This window comes from Tamandua tetradactyla, chromosome 4, assembly GCF_023851605.1.
Source record: "Tamandua tetradactyla isolate mTamTet1 chromosome 4, mTamTet1.pri, whole genome shotgun sequence".
NCBI lineage: Eukaryota > Metazoa > Chordata > Mammalia > Pilosa > Myrmecophagidae > Tamandua > Tamandua tetradactyla.
The window spans coordinates 39,556,391-39,572,468 of record NC_135330.1 but is presented as its reverse complement, the minus strand read 5'-3'; positions in this window follow the sequence as shown (position 1 = coordinate 39,572,468).

The following is a 16,078-nucleotide window of genomic DNA, read 5'->3' as shown; positions in this document are numbered from 1 at the left end:
GGACCTGCCTGCCCGCATCCCAGAGCAGCACTCCTGGCGGCTCAGCTGAGCAGAGGCCCAGGACAGCGTGCTTAGGAACCGGCAGCCTGGGAAACACGGTAAGGGGCGCCATCATCAACGGGGCTCTTGCCGGCCCCTCCTGCTCTCCTCGGCTGCATGGCTCTCCAGCCTCACTCAGGCCGGCTCACTCCGGAGTTGACCCAGGGCCCATCCTGTCCCCAAGAGAAGAGCTTCCTGTAAGATGCACCCAACATCATGTCCCGCATGTAATTCTCACTCCTTCGAGAGGCAGGAGGGGAGATGCTGTTACATCCCCAACGTCAAGACACCTAAATGGAAGCTCAGAACGTGAAGTCTTGTTGTGGTCCGTCCCGGCAGGAAGGGGAGACCCAGGCAAAGCAGGCACTGAAGGGGGTGTGGTGAAAAGACCATTTAGAGGTGTGGGCAGATGGAGGGAACCAACAAGGAGGCAGGCTGCTGTGGCTGTGCTGGGGCCAAGGGGCGAGGCGAGGGCCACCTGCTGGGCTGTGACACGCGCTGGCAGCAGGAGGAGAGGCTGCCGAGAGGAGCAGCGGCCTTCAGTGGAGGAGCACCTGCTGCCAACCCCCCGCCCAGCTGCAAGGGGGTCAGGGCTCCGGCTGCTGGCTGGACCAGCTGGAAGCCAGAGGGTGAAGGAGCTCGCGGAGTAGCATTGCAGCCTCCTGGGGCACGGAGCAAGGCCGAGGAGAAGGGAGGCAGGAGCCGGAGGAGCAAATGGAGAATGCCCAGCACCCATGTCTTCCTCGGGGTTGTACAGCACGTGCCAGAACTGAACTGAAACTGTCTATTCCTGAGCACTGTCTATTCCTGGAGGGGTTTACTAATGGAATTTTTCTATGATCGAGAAGCTTGTCAAAATTTACCCAAACAGGTGCGGCTGGATAAAGCCTTCCTGAATTTAAGCAAAATGAAGAGAACCCACATTTTCTCCCTTGTGCTAATGCTTCACATTTTCCATAAAAATAAAGGAAAAAGTCATGAATGAAATTTCATCAATCAGGACATTTTATAAATATGGAATCTGGACTTCAGATTTTCATACCACTAATGAAATGCAGAAAGCCATCTTTTCCTCATCATGTTGCCATCATTTGTACCTTCAAGGGCACATGTTTCTCTGAGAGGAAAAGCTACTTCGTTGCTCAATAGTTGTTTCCTGTGAAGAAGCCCAGTTCCTGCTGAGAGGGGGTCTGTCTGACACAGTCCTTCAGTTAAGTCAGTGATTCAATCAGAATATCAAATATTCTTAGAGGAGAAACACGTTTCATCATGAAGAATCAATATTGGACCCTCAGCTTCATTTTATCATTAAAAATACAATCTTAAAAAATGAAAAACACTGTACTGTATAGGTTTCTTAGACTCCACACCAAAAGCATGAGCAAGCAAAGAAAAAAATGGATAAATGAGACTTCATCAAAATTAAAAACTTTTGCAGATCAAAGTACATTATCCTGAAAGTATAAGTCAACCTACACAATGGGAGAAAATATTTGGAAAACATGTATCTAAACCAAAAGGCTTAATTTCCAGAATATATAAAGAAATCTTACGACTCAACCCTGAAAGGTAAATAACAGTTAAAAATTGGGCAAAAGGTTTGAATAGACATTTCTACAAAAAGAAAATACAAGTGGCCCCAAAAAAGTACATGAAAATATGCTCAACATCATTAGCGATTAAGGCACGTGATCAAAAACATAATGAGATTGAATGAGATTGTTTCACACACTCTAGCATGGCTACTATTAAAAGAAAATAAAAATAACAAGTGTTGGAGAAAATGTGGTGAAATTGGAATGCTCATTCGTTATTGGTGGGAATGTAAAATTGTGCAGCCACTGTAGAAGACAGTTTGGCGGTTCCTCAGAAATTTAAGTACAGAATTGCCATATGACCCAGCAATTCCTCCGACTGAGAGGGAGAGTCATGGCTGAGAGAAAGAAAATAAACACGACAGCATGGATGGATTTTGGGTGTGATGTTTTTTCTTGACATTATTTTATATTATTTATTATGCGCAGAGGACAGGAAAGTGTGGTTTGGACCAGGGTGGCCTGTCTCACCAGCTATCAGACTGGGAAGTAGAATTATTTGTACCCAGGAAGAGAGCTGCTCTGTAAGGGTGTGGACAATTTGTTTTCCTCCTGAAAAATTATGTCCTAGGACTGTTTTCTGACTTGCTGTATTGGAATTTAGCTCTTTTAAAGGAATGTTTTTTTCCTTCCAAAAGTCTCCCTTTGATTACAGTCTGTTTAATTTGACCACTAGCCTGCATCATTGAATGAAAAACCCTAAACTCAATCAGAGAATTGCTGCACAGAAGAACAAACCATCCAGTTTGTATGTTTATTTATATTGTGATAACATTATATACACAAAATAAAATGTGTCATTTTAACCATTTTTTAATTTTTTATTTTTAACCATTTTTAAATGTACAATTCAGTGGCATTAATTACACTTTCAATGTGGTCATTTGTTTGTTTTTACTTTATTCCTCTTCCTGATCCAAACAGTCAGTTGAAATGGCAACCCTATGTTTTTAGACAAAACTAAGAAAAACTAAAACAAAACTAAGAAGTGTGGGGAAGTTCCCTTTGGATCTTGGGCCTCCTCCCTATTACTACTACATGTCATCCTAGGGGCTCCGTTGTTAACGGATAAAGGCCATGGATTTTTTTGCCCAATGCTTTCAATAACCAATTCCCGAGGCACCAGGATTTCAAAGAAAGAAAGTTTATTACTAGATGTGGAGTAGGAGAGCAGATGGCCCAGTGGCCCAAAATCTGTCTTCCCAAACTGTAGTAATTCTGATAGTTTTATTAGAGAAAACGATGGGCAGCATTTAGGATAATGAGCATAGTGGCCCCAGATGATGTAATTAGAGGTGATCAGATTATTGAGCATGCGCAGCTTGATTACATGCTTAGTCACAGAACATGTGTAAGAAAATGGTGGAACGACTTGTAGGTTAAAGTCAAGTGGGCCCACTTTGGCTAGATCCAGTTTTGGTTATTGAGATGACTTTGGACTTGGGATGGGTTAGTTCTGGGCTGACCCAAGACCCTTCATTAATAAACATTAAGGACTATCTTTAGTGACTACAAGACTCTAAAGTTGAAAAACTGGATAACTGGGTATAAATGAAGGTTAGTCACAAGGTTTTGACGATCACAGAGACAGACGATAAGTACTAAACAATCATTATCAGAGATCAAGGCAGCTGGATTACAATTTAGAGACATCAGGATCTCCCTCTGTCTACTCTAATATACCAGAAAGCAAAAAGGAATATCTATATAATGATTCAGCAATCAAAAACATCCCGTAAATCTAGTTTCTTGGTTACAACCTCAACCAGCACTGCATGTACCAGTGTCAGCAGGCCACCTCATGGCACCATCTGTTCTCTTTTCAATCCCTAGTATTTCAGGCTCCATAGTGAGTGCTCTGCATTTCTCAACCTTAAGTCCTCTTTCTCCCATTCATTCTATATGATCCTGTGTCTCTGTGTGTCAAATGATAGCAGTACTAGCAGTAGCTATCTCTGAGGGTATTGTAGAGAATAAATTAGTCACATATGTAGATTATTGCCTGATTTAAGTAAATATTCAAAAAACCCCACACTGTTATTATTGCCCTATTAATTTAGACACGGGGTAAATATTGCCGTAGAATATTCAGGTCATCTTCTTTTTGTGCTTCCAGATGTCCCTAGCAGTCTTGACCCTTGCAGAAATGCAGTTATTGAGCAGTGCCTTGAGGTCCTGCCCTCTGTATGTTCATGGGATGCAACACACTTTATAAAAAATAGTGACTGTACCATTCAAAGGGATAGGCCTATATCCCTCTGTGTTCACAATGGAGAGTTCTTCATGAAACATCCCTTCCAGAATCAACTTCTAGGAAAAATGTTTAGTATTGTCTTATGAATTTGGTCATGTTTCTTTTCTCACTTTGGCTATCAGGTCGCTTGGGGCCAAATTTTGCCTGAAATTGTTCTTATTTTCCCCCTTCACATGAAAAGCACTTCACATTTTCCCAGGATTTTGTTCACTTGTTTTTAAATTTTGTTCTTAATATATCTTTAGTTTACGATTTGTATTTTGTAAGTGATTTAAAAATTTTTGGAGAAATAAGATACACCTCCCCTCTCCAACACACACACATACACACACACACACACACACACACACAGTACTGTGTGTGTACACAGTATCCCAGAAGCACAAACTGAGTATTAAACCAAAATCATGATATTGGATAAACATCCATTATCATTTATATAGCATAGCTTTTTCATACGTTAAATGACCATTTTAAACAGTTTATCTGTTTTTCTACCATGTGAAGTATATCAATTTATAATTTTTATTAAAATAAGGCTTTGCAGAAGTTCCATAGCATAATTTAATAGTACTTGCTGTTGGTTGAGCACATACTGTGCAGCCAGAAGAGAGATTGATGCATTATCTCTACTTCTCACAGCACTTCAGCAATTCAGTAATATTATCTCCATGTTGAGCAATGGAAAATTGAAGCCCAGAGAAGGTCAATACCTTCCCCAAACGCACCCTGCTGGTAGTGGTGGGTTTGAGATTTGAGCTCCAGAATATCTAACTCAGCAGTCCATGTTCTTTTTAGTACATCCTGCTCCCTCACAGAGTCAAGAACTCTCTGGCTGGTAATGCCTGTTGTACATTGTTCTCTCGCTGAGGCTACCTTCTCTATTTTAGACAGAGATGTGGTGATTTTAAAATATGTCCACAAACTCTTTGATTCCCTTCCCTTTAGGAAGTGGGGCTTAATTTCCCTTCATGAGAGTCTGGGTTGAGCTTAATGACTTGCTTCCGACAGATAGAACATGGCGGAAGTGAAAGTAATGACTTCCCAGACTAGGTCATCAAAGACTTTGTGCTTCCTTCTTTCTCTCTCTTGGAACTCTGGATCTTGGGGAAGCTAGCTGCCACATCACAAGGACCTTGAAGCAGCCCTGTGGAAAAGCCCTTGTCGTGAGGAATTGTGGCCTCCTGCTCATGGACAATGTGGAATTGTCAACAGCCATGTAAGTGAGCCATCTTGGAAGTAGAATCTCCAGCTTCCGTCAAGCCTTAAGATGAAGGCAAACCCAGTCAATGTCTTGACTGTAAACTCATGAGAAACCTGAGCCAGGACTACCCAGCTAAATGGCTCTCAAATTCCTGATCCAGAGAAACTGAGAAAATAAATGTTTGTTATAGTAAAGCTACTGAACTTTGGGAATAATTCATTATGCAGCAACAGATAACTAACATAGATGAAAAGAAATTCTAAGGCCTAGTTCCAGGACCTATATGACCTCTTGACAGTTCAGAGTTCTTTTATACTAGATGAACTGGCTCTGTCTATAGTTAGTCTTTTTGCCCATGTTTCTTCTGAAATTGATTGCCTTAGTCTCTGGATGAGACTGCAAGTCCAACTCTTAAGAGTCCAGCTCTTAAACATTTCTAGATGAATGATACTGCACTTCATTGTCTGATAGCCAAACCAAAAGGCTTTCACTTTCAGCAGCTTTGAAGAGTTGTCCTTAGAGTACTTGCTGAGGACTCCAATGAAAGTGGTGACCCTGAATGAAAACTTGCTGAAGCTTGCTTAGGTCCCTGATGTGAAGACAGGTAGAAGACCCAGAAAGTGATAATATATTAACATAATCCATTATAAATCTCTACATTCTGTCCTAGTATGAAAGTCCATAAAAGAAAGCATGTTATTTCATACTCGTCAGAGTGTTTTCATGATTAAAAAGTCTCCTTTTCAAGCAGTGTTCCTGCGCCTTCCAAAAACCTGATTGAGAATTCATCTTCAACTTACATTTCAAAAATATGAATTTAATGCCTGCTAGATTCCAGATGCTACTCTAGGGCCTGAAGATACAGCAGTGACAAAAAACAGACACAATCTTTTCCCTCATGAAGCTTACAGTCTACTGGGAAAAAACAGACAATAAGCAAGTAAATGAATAAGTGAAATGGAAAGAAATAAAGAAGGTAAAGAGACTGTAGTGATGGGAGGGGGAAGTTTGGGGAGAAAAAGAAAAAAGACAGGGATGGCAACTTTGAAGGGGACACAGGTAGAGATGGAAATGCTGAAAAGCTCTGTGAACATTCTGGATTGAGAGACAAGTCCAGTGACAGGAACAAGTGTGGTTTATTTGAGGAACAACAAAATGAGACTTTACGATTTTTATGTGAGGACTCACATAATAAATCCTCCTTGAGTTATAGAATTTCAGGAAATCACTATCTCTGCAGACCAATTTGTGCTCTTTTTGTCTCCTTTTTGGCCTGGGCTTCCAGGAAGCTCAGAGCTAGATAGCGTACCCATTGACAGTTGGTAACCAGCTCGTCTGAGGGGTCTGACAGCAGCTGCCCACTCTGCTCCTTTATAGTAACCCGTGGATTTCTCATTTGTCCTGGACTCTTCAGTGTATGCTGTGTGTTCCTCACATGTGCCTCCTCAAGCCAACTTGGAAGTGGCTAGAAGAATTATGCTTTGTCATTCAACAGATTTACCACTGGAAATAAAGAATTTCACCAAGTTGCAGATTTTGCTGTCTTATGGATTCATTGCACAGACAAGTGCTAAATGCCCACTGGGTTCCAGGTACTGGATGGGGATCTGTGTAGACAGAGAAAGAGGATGGTTCCTGCACCCAAGGTGCTCCCTCCCATTCTGGGATGCAGTGCAAACCAGAAAGCAAATAGTTAAGAATGCATGAGATTTTGTGGTTTGTCCAGAGTGATGCCCCGATAAATCCCAGAGTGATTTGAACAGTGAATAAAAAAGTATTTGCAAAGTGCCCTTGGGGGAATGGCAGGAAAGGGGGAGAATTCAACTTTCCCATGTGGAGAATTCCTGATGTTCTCACAAGCAGTGGGGACAACCAAAGCAATAGGCTGAGCCCTCAGTCTTGGGGTTTGTTCATATTCCTGCAAAGGATAGGCTAAGCCTACTTAAAATTAGGCCTAAGAGTCACCCCCAGACAACCTCTTTTGTTGCTCAGATGTGACCTCTCTCTCTCAGCCAACATGACAAGCAACCTCACTGCCCTCCCCCTCTCTATGTGGGACATGATCCTAGGGGTATAAACCTTCCTGGCAACGTGAGACAGAAATCCTAGAATGAGCTGGGACTCAGCATCAAGGGATTGAGAAAACCTTCTTGACCAAAAGGGCGAAGAGAGAAATGAGACAAAATAAAGTGTCAATAACTGAGAGATTTCAAACAGAGTAGAGAGGTTATCCTGGAGGCTCTTATGCATTATATAGATATCACCTTTTTAGTTAAGGTATATTGGAGAGGCTGGAGGGAAGTGCCTGAAAATATAGAGCTGTGTTCCAGTAGCCATGTTTCTTAAAGATGATTATATAATGATATAGCTTTCACAATGTGCCTGTGTAATTGTGAAAACCTGGTGTCTGATGTTCCTTTTATTTATGGTATGGACAAATGAGTAAAACATATGGATGAAAAATAAATAATAAGGGGAACAAATGTTAAAATAAATTGAGTAGATTGAAATGCTAGCGATCAATGAAAGGGAGTGGTAAGGGGCATAGAAAAAAATAGGGGAAGCAAAGGCTAAATTATATGGGGTGGATGGAAATACTAGCAGTCAATGAGAGGGAGGGGTAAGGGGTATGGTATGTATGAGTTTTTTTCTTTTTCTTTTTTTCTGAATTGATGCAAATGTTCTAAGAAATTATCACGGTGATGAATATACAACCAGTGATGATATTGTGAGTTATTGATTATATACCAAGAATGGAAGGATCATATGGTAAGAATGTTCATGTTTGTGGGTTGTTATGTTTTAAAAAAAAAAAAGTAAACATAGTATCTACAAGCCAGAAAAAAAAAAAGATGTCCAAGGTAAGCTGGCATGGGATGGGAGCCCAAGGAGGGGTTCTATTCCTGGAGTCCTCATCACGTCCTCACAGTAGGAGAAAGTCCACAGAGGCAATATCAGTTCCTCCCTGTTCCCAACCCCATGGTCTCCCTCCCTGTCCCCGACATCCCAGCCCAGCCCTCCACAACTCTCAGGATCAATTCCAGCCCCAAGGCACCGGTGGCTGAGCTACACAGCAAGAGCTTTCCTGATGGAATGAGAAAACAGATGAAAAATATCTCAGGCCCACATGTCCTATTTTTTAATTGATTTGCACAAAGTCTCTTCAATCAAGATATTAATATTTAATTGCCCTGTCAGGTTAGATCCTTCCCAGTCGGACAGTTAAAAATCACTTGGCACAGAGGAGGAAATGAGGTTGTGGGATGGGCTGAAAGGAAGAAAACACGGTGCTTGCCTGGAGTAGGCTGACATCTGAGGAGCAAGGAGGCAGCGGACCCTGGCCTTTGGGTCCTGATGGAGAGCACATTTCATCCTCTTTCTCTCTGATCCTGCCCTTCATTATACATGTCTCTACGCACAACAGCACTTAGACTAAAAGACCACTTAATGAAATACGTATGAGTTCAGACAACTCCACAGCCTGCTGAGAAAATGAGTTTTGTCAATGAGTAGAAGGCTGATTTTTGTGGCAGTGTCCTGAGGAGGAAGCACCCACCGTGCCCAGGCTTTCTGGGTCTGTGGGAGCTGACTGGTGCACTGACTCTGATTTCACATACATGCTTCTTTGAGAGTAGATGTCCATCTTGGCTACCCCAGTATCAAGAAGCATAGAAAAATGGCTTGGGAACTATTTTAGCTAAAGCTCTTTCAGAAAAGGGCGAATAAATGTCTCAATGTGACTCTTCCAAAGAGGCTATTAATAGATGAGAGAGGAGAGGGATGGGAAAACTGAATTCCATTCACTTTGAGCCTCTTGCTGTATTTATACCTCCTCTTTAAAAGCAGATCAAGAAGCAAAGCTTGTCTTGCCAGGGTTTAAGTGGAGTGGGGAGAGTTGGGCTTGTCTGCTGAGCAGCCACACACTTGCTCCTCTTTCTAAGAGACCAAAGGGGAAAACCAGTTGCTCGACTCACTTGGGAGGTTCTTTATAGCCTTTTCTGAGCATTTGTGCTAAAAGCCTAACAAGTCCGTATAGTCACAGAAAATGAAGTTGTGGTGATGCCTCATTTTCACCAAGCTGTGGATAGGAATTTAGAGCCCTGTTCAGAAAAAAACTTCAATATCCTCTTTGTGTTCTCTTGGTTTGGAGAAGTGGTTCTCCTTGGTGGAGCATCTGCCCCAAGGTGGCCTCTGGAAATGTGTGGGGCATTTGGTTGCCTAAGCGGTTGGGGATTTGGTGGCCCCATCATGGAGTAGGAAAAGGGCAGAGAAGCAAGATGGCCTGCAAAGCCCTAGAGGGGGCCACCCAACAAAGAACTGCTGAGTCTGCACTGTGAGTTCTTGACAGCAGGACTTGTCAGGAATGATCTGAGCCTAAAACCCAACTCCATTTTGCTCTTCAACCTAAAGTATTTGTTGCATGATTTCAAATACACTAATTTTTCCAGGAATGCAACTGCTGTAGAAATCAAGACTGAATTGTGGTTTGTTTGGGAATTTACCAAGGGTTGTTCACTGTAGTACTGTATTAGTCAGGGTTCTCCAGGGAAACAGACCCAACAGGTTGTATATATACATATACACACATATAATGGGATTTATTGTAGGAATTGGCTCATATGACTGTGGGAATTGGCAACTATAAATTCTGCAGGGTGGCTGAAACTTGGAACTGTGATGAAGGTTTCAGTGAATTCCCCAGAAGAAGCTGGCTGGCTGAAGTAGAGAAAGAAATTCTTTCTAACTGCCAATATCATCAATTCTTCCTTTAAGGCCTTCAACTGATTGGATGAGACTTCTCTTATAGCTGAAGACAATCTCCTTTGTTGGTTGTAGATTTTGTAGCCACAGATGCAATCAACTGATTAACGATTTAAATCCATGAAATATCCTCACAGTAACAATCAGGCCGGTGCTTACTTGACCAAACAACTGAACACCATAACATAGCCAAGTGGATACATGAATTTAACCATCATGTTCACTTCTTGGAAAATATCACATCCACAATGGCAATGCCACTTGGAATATTTGAATTACCGAAATTACATGCCTGTGTCAGTCTGCATTTATAGCTGTCAGATTCATAGTGATTCTATTTCTGGATGCAAGCATTCAGACTACTTCATGATGTCTTCTAATGCTATCCAAGCAAACATTTATATTTTGAAACATTTATGATATAATCATAAATAAATTTTATTTCTCCTTTACATTTCACTGAGGGCATTATAATGATTTTTGAAATTGTGTGCTTAGGTGGGTTATATTAGTTTAATTTCAGGAAGGGAAAGGTGACATTACAGAATTTTTTGGGGGGGAATGGGGGCAGTCATTGGGTTTATCCAGCTCCTAAACCAGGGTACAGGTTTCAAAAGAGCCCAGACCCCTGGGAGAACAGCTGGTAGGGTCATCTGTAATTGGACTCTCTGAGTCATGTTCTGCTCTGAGGTTCAAATGCTTCAAATAAATTTCAGGGCAGTTTTGAAAACACAACTGCCTGCAAGAATTGGGCAGAACACAGAAAAGAGTGAAAGGTCAGAAAAACCATAGTGCAAGGGCTGTGACAGGGACACATCTATGGGATCTGTGGCAAACAAGGGCTCATGGCATGCTGGCTGGTGCCCTGTAGATGTGTAGCCACAGTGTTGCTAGAACTTCCATGCTTTCAGTGAAAGTCAGAAATCCAGCCTGCTGACATCTGTATTAGTTGGGATAAGGCTTGGCTGCTCTGACGAAGAGAGCCAACAATATAGTGGCTTAAGGGACCAGGGCATTTATTTCTTTTACAGGTCATGGTTATAATAGGGAAGGTCACATGGTCAAGGTTGGGCCACTACCATGTCCAGGTTTCAGCGGGAAGAGGGGGAGGGCATGGAGAAGAGCACCTGCAACCTCGTCAAGGCCTAGACTCCAAGGTGGCCACCTCAGCTGCACTCAGGTTTGGAAATTGATGGGGAAATGTCCTTAGCTGGGTGGCCATGTGCCAGGTGACAGCACGGATGGTCTCTGCCAGAGCACCTAATTTAAACACTTAAAATATGCCTCTCAGATCAGTCCTCTGCAGACTATGGAGCTGGCCTTGGCTCAAGACTGCCAGTCCAGCCAGGATGGAATTTATAATTCAGTTGAAATTCCACACTTGGAGAAAGAATTCAGAATAGAGCAGTGGAGTAAGGAAGAAGGTGGGTAATTAGGGTGTTTAAGTTAGTGGAGGGATGGATACCCTGGGAAAGCACTCTTAGGGGGTAGAGTTGGCTAATAATGGGGACAGAGACCTTGAATGCAGGTAAGGGAGGTGTTCTTTTTTAACCTTTTGTTTCAAAATAATTTCAAACTTATGGGAAAATTGCAAAAACAATACAGAAAGAACTCCAACATACTCTCTACCTAGAGACCCAGATTTACCAATTTATCTATCTCTCTATCAATATCTGTTTATCTGCTTGACTATCTATCTATCTATCAATCAATCTAATCTATCATCTATGTGTGTCTATTTATTTTTTAAACATTTGAGAGCAGGTTACATATGTCATGCTCCTCTTCCACTTTAATACTTCCGTGTTTATTTCCTGAGGATAAGAATATTTACTTAGATAGCCATATTAAGTATGATTATCAAGTTCAAGAAATTTAACTGATTAAAGCATACAGTGTATATTCCAATGTTTTCAATTGTCCCAATAATGTCCTTTGGGCATTTTGTCTTCTGTCATTGGATCCAGTCCAGGATCATACACTGTCTTTAATTGTCATTTTCTCTTTAGTCTCTCATTCTCTTTTTAAATTGTAGTAACTTATATGCAACATGCAATTTTCCCATCTCAACCACTCCCAAGCATACAAATTCAGTGGCATTAATCACATTTGCAATGTTGAACTACCATCGCCACCAGGTATAGGAGTTTTTATTCCATTTAGCTGTTCCACGCCCAGAAAATCTTTCCTGACAAATCCTTCTCAGGCCCGTTGAGGTGCTCCTGTCATACTATATGCTTCCAGAACAACCCATAGGTCCTTTTCTGATTACAGCACTGATCACTTGTTTTGTGTGTTCCCACCTAGGTTACAATGATATATATATATAAATTTTCCTTTTGTGTATAATTTCTTTAAATTAGAGAAGGTGTAAGTTTACATAAAATCATGCAGAAAATGCAGGGTTCCCTTATAATACCTCACGTCTCCCCACTATTAACATATTGCATTAGAATGATACATTTGCTACAATTGATGGTAGGTGCAATTACATTTTGCTCACCCTTTATATCCCCAGGGTCTTTATGGTAGGTGCTCAATAAATACTTGATGAATGACTGAAAGAATCCTGCAAACAGTAGAAAATTAATCCATGTTTTTGAGTCAGTGCAAGGAATGGTCACAAGTTAGGAAGATTAATCCGGTCACGATGATCAGAAGGATGGAATAAGCAGGAAAAACACAGATTGGGTAGCTTCTGGAGTATTTTGAGAATGAAGGAGGAGAGATCTTGAGGGATGCACTAAGGATAGAAAGGCTGATGGCTTGGAAGATCTGGGTGAAGGATGGGAAATAAGAAAATATGATTCTGCACTGTTTCCGTTGAAGTTTAGTCCAGTGCTAACAGAGTTAGCTGCAGTACCAGTCACCATGGGGAGTGTGAGTGAAGGAGACAGCAATGAGCAGCAAACCTTAGAGTGTTGGATTACTGCTGTAGCATTTCAAAGAGGGACATAATGTCTCCTAGCAGAGGTCCTCCAGAATTTGCTGAGTTACTAGGGACTAGTAGGGAAGGTAAAAGGGATCCAGGCATTGATGGGCTTGAGGACCTTTAGGACCCTTCCAACAGCAAGAACCTGTGAGTCTGGCATGATGGAGAGCCCCAAAAGGAGCTAGCTACCCACACGGTCAAGGCTTTAGGATTACAGCATGGAAAAGACATCAAGACTGGACATGGAAGTCACCCCCATTGTGAGTAGGCTGAGCTTAGGGGGCGGTTAGGAAGCTTGTCCAGTTCCTTCATTTTATGAAGGGAAAAACTGGACCAGACAGCCATGGTCACACACCATATGTGACTAAGCTAGGGAAAGAGCCCAGGTCTCCTAAAGCCCACTGCTCTTACCAGTGACCAATTGGAGGTTTTCCATGGACTATGAGCTCCTGAAGGCCCAGCCTGGATTCATACGTCATAACACTCCTGCACTTAGCATTATTTCTAGAATGTGATGAACCCTTGAAAATGCTGAAAACACAGAGGTATGAATGAATGAATGAATGTCAACAGCGATCAGAATTGCTTTTTCTCCCTCCCTTCTTTATAGTTTCATAGCCTTGTGCTTATTAAAAATGTGTACGTACTTAAGTTGTAGCCTTCAATCAAAAATTATTTGTTGAGCACCCACTGAGCACCCACTCTATGTAAGTAGGAGATCAGCATTTTCTCAGTTGATGCCTAGTCCGGGAAAGTGAGAAGCCAAGAAGCATTCTGCTAAACCCCATGGAGTGAGCTAGTTCAGACTGGGTGAACAGAAAGTTCTATCCTGTCAAATTTGATTTCATAGACATTGACCTATTACCAACCCATCGCCAAGTACTGTGTAATAAAAAATATATGACTCCTGCCCTCAAATAACTTTCTACATTTTAGTATGTGGGAATAAGGCCAGGGCATAAATCACAATACTACAAGATGGAATATTATTGCTCTTGTTATGTATTGCTCAATAATGAATCACGCAAAACTTAGTGGCTTAAACCAACAGCAGTCATTTTATTATTAGTATCTCTCACGGTTCTGCAGCTGATGGCAACTGGGTCTGGAGTCAACCCACAGGCTCCTCCCCTCCCCTGTCAGGCAGTAGGTGCTGGCTGTTAGCTGGACCTCAGCTGGGGCCAAAATACCTACACGTGGCCTCTCCATATAGATTCTTTGCCTCCTCGGGGTTTCCAAGAGTGAAAGACCCAAGAGAACCAGATGGCAGCTCTCTCACCTTCTCCATCCTTGCCTTAGAAGTCACATGGCAGCACTTCCATTGTTGTTATAGGCCCGGGCAGGTAACAAATCCACCTCTTCATGGGAGGAATGTTAACTCACATTCTAAGCACAGGAGATGCGAGACCGGGTTGCAGCCATCCTGAAAAAATACAGTTTGCCCCAGTGGCCTTCTCTAAAGAGCCTGAAAACAAAAGGTTATGGGATCAGAGATGGGTGCCTTTGCATATACTGCTTCCTCTGCCTGGGGTGCCCTTTCTCAATGACCCCCATCCTGCTGTGTCTAGCAAATTCAGTTTGTCCTTCAAAATCCATCTCCAACATCACCTCTTCTAGAAAGCCTCCCATGACTGCTCCTCTCCATCCTGCTAATTCTTCCTTTGTTAATCTCTGCTAACTTTGGACACTTATGTACCTAAGTCTTCATATGCACATGTTGTTTTTGTCCATGCCACAGTAAATGCACTTTACTTACATATGAATCTGTCTCTGCCACTAAACTGTGAGCACTTTAAGGGAGGGTACTACATTTTATATGTCAGTGTGTTCTCAATGTTATATGTTAAATATAACATGTTTATATAACACAACAGATATATAACGCGTGTGTTGAATATATACATAAATATATGTTCGACTGAGTTAAAATAGAAACTCCTGGATGAGGGAGCATTTTATGACTGAGACATGGATGAGATGGGAAAAATGAATATTCTAGTAAGTCACACCAACTTTATTAACTTGCCAGGAATGTAGTAAGAGTTCAGTAAATTTTTTGATGAGCGGAAAGAGAAATGAACAAATGAATGGATGGCTATGGCTTATAATAGACTTCTGGGGAAATACGATTGGGGAAAATCAGAGTTCTTTTCAAGTTAGAAAGCTCTTGGTGGCTGTATTAGGTCTCTGCCACTCAAGTCCATCAAAGAAATCTGTGATCTCTGAGGATGGTTTCCCTGGGAGAGTGAAGGGCTCAGAGAGAAGTCTGGTCACCCCTGGCCTGTGCCAGTGATCTCAGAGACACCAACAGGTGTCTGCCCCTATGACTCTGCCTGACCCACCTACTGACCTTTACATCACGCCAGCCAGTGGGCAAAGACTTAAGCCACAGAGGTTGGCAGGCAGCCCCGGCATCCACTATCACATCCTCAGTTGTGAAAGAGACACACAAGTCTTCTATTGTGTGGCGGTGAACAGGCCTGCAGATGATGGGCCTCAGACCAAGAGGCGGGCCCCAGAGTCAAACAAAAGTTGGCTGTGTTAGAGGAGCCCTCAGGGATTCAAAAATTCAGATTATTGAGTTTTCTGTGTAAACAGAGGATTAGGTGCCTGGAAGTTATGGTGCCAAATCAAGATGCATGTGGGATAGCAAGATTGAGAGGTTCAGTGTGGCTGGTGGTGAGTGTCTCGATGCTTCCTTGGAGTCCTCAGGACTGGGGATGAGGAACTTGGACTTATGCTGGTGGGAAGGAGGCTTTAAATGTGGCTGGTGCCGGAGAGGAGCTAGAGCAGGATCATGCTTAAGGTGGGCTAGACTGGAAGTCGGGAGAGTGGATTTTGAAATTGAGTTTTACCAACTAGTTGTTGACTGTGATTGTGCCCTCTTTTCTGAACATTCTGGTCCAGGCTGGTGGGGTGGGTGAGGGATGGAAGTGCAGATGGACATGCTTGGAAGTGGCACAGAGTCTCACCCCACTGGGAAAGGCTAATTCTGCCATCTATTCTGATTTCTCTGCACTCACATGTACATGGTGGTTACTCAGTAAATACATAATAGTAACAGTTCTAGACTCGGACCATCCAATCTGGAATATTCTCTACTAAAGTCAAATAACCTCAGGGAGCATGATTTCCTTTCTTACAGCTCCAAGGATCAATTAGAAATTAGTAAAGGTTTGTGCCTGAGAATGAAATTGGGATCAAAAGTTCTTGTACTCCAACATAGCTCATTCTTCCATAGAGGATTATCCAAATATCCAGATTCTCAATGAGATTGACAAAAGTCTGAAGTG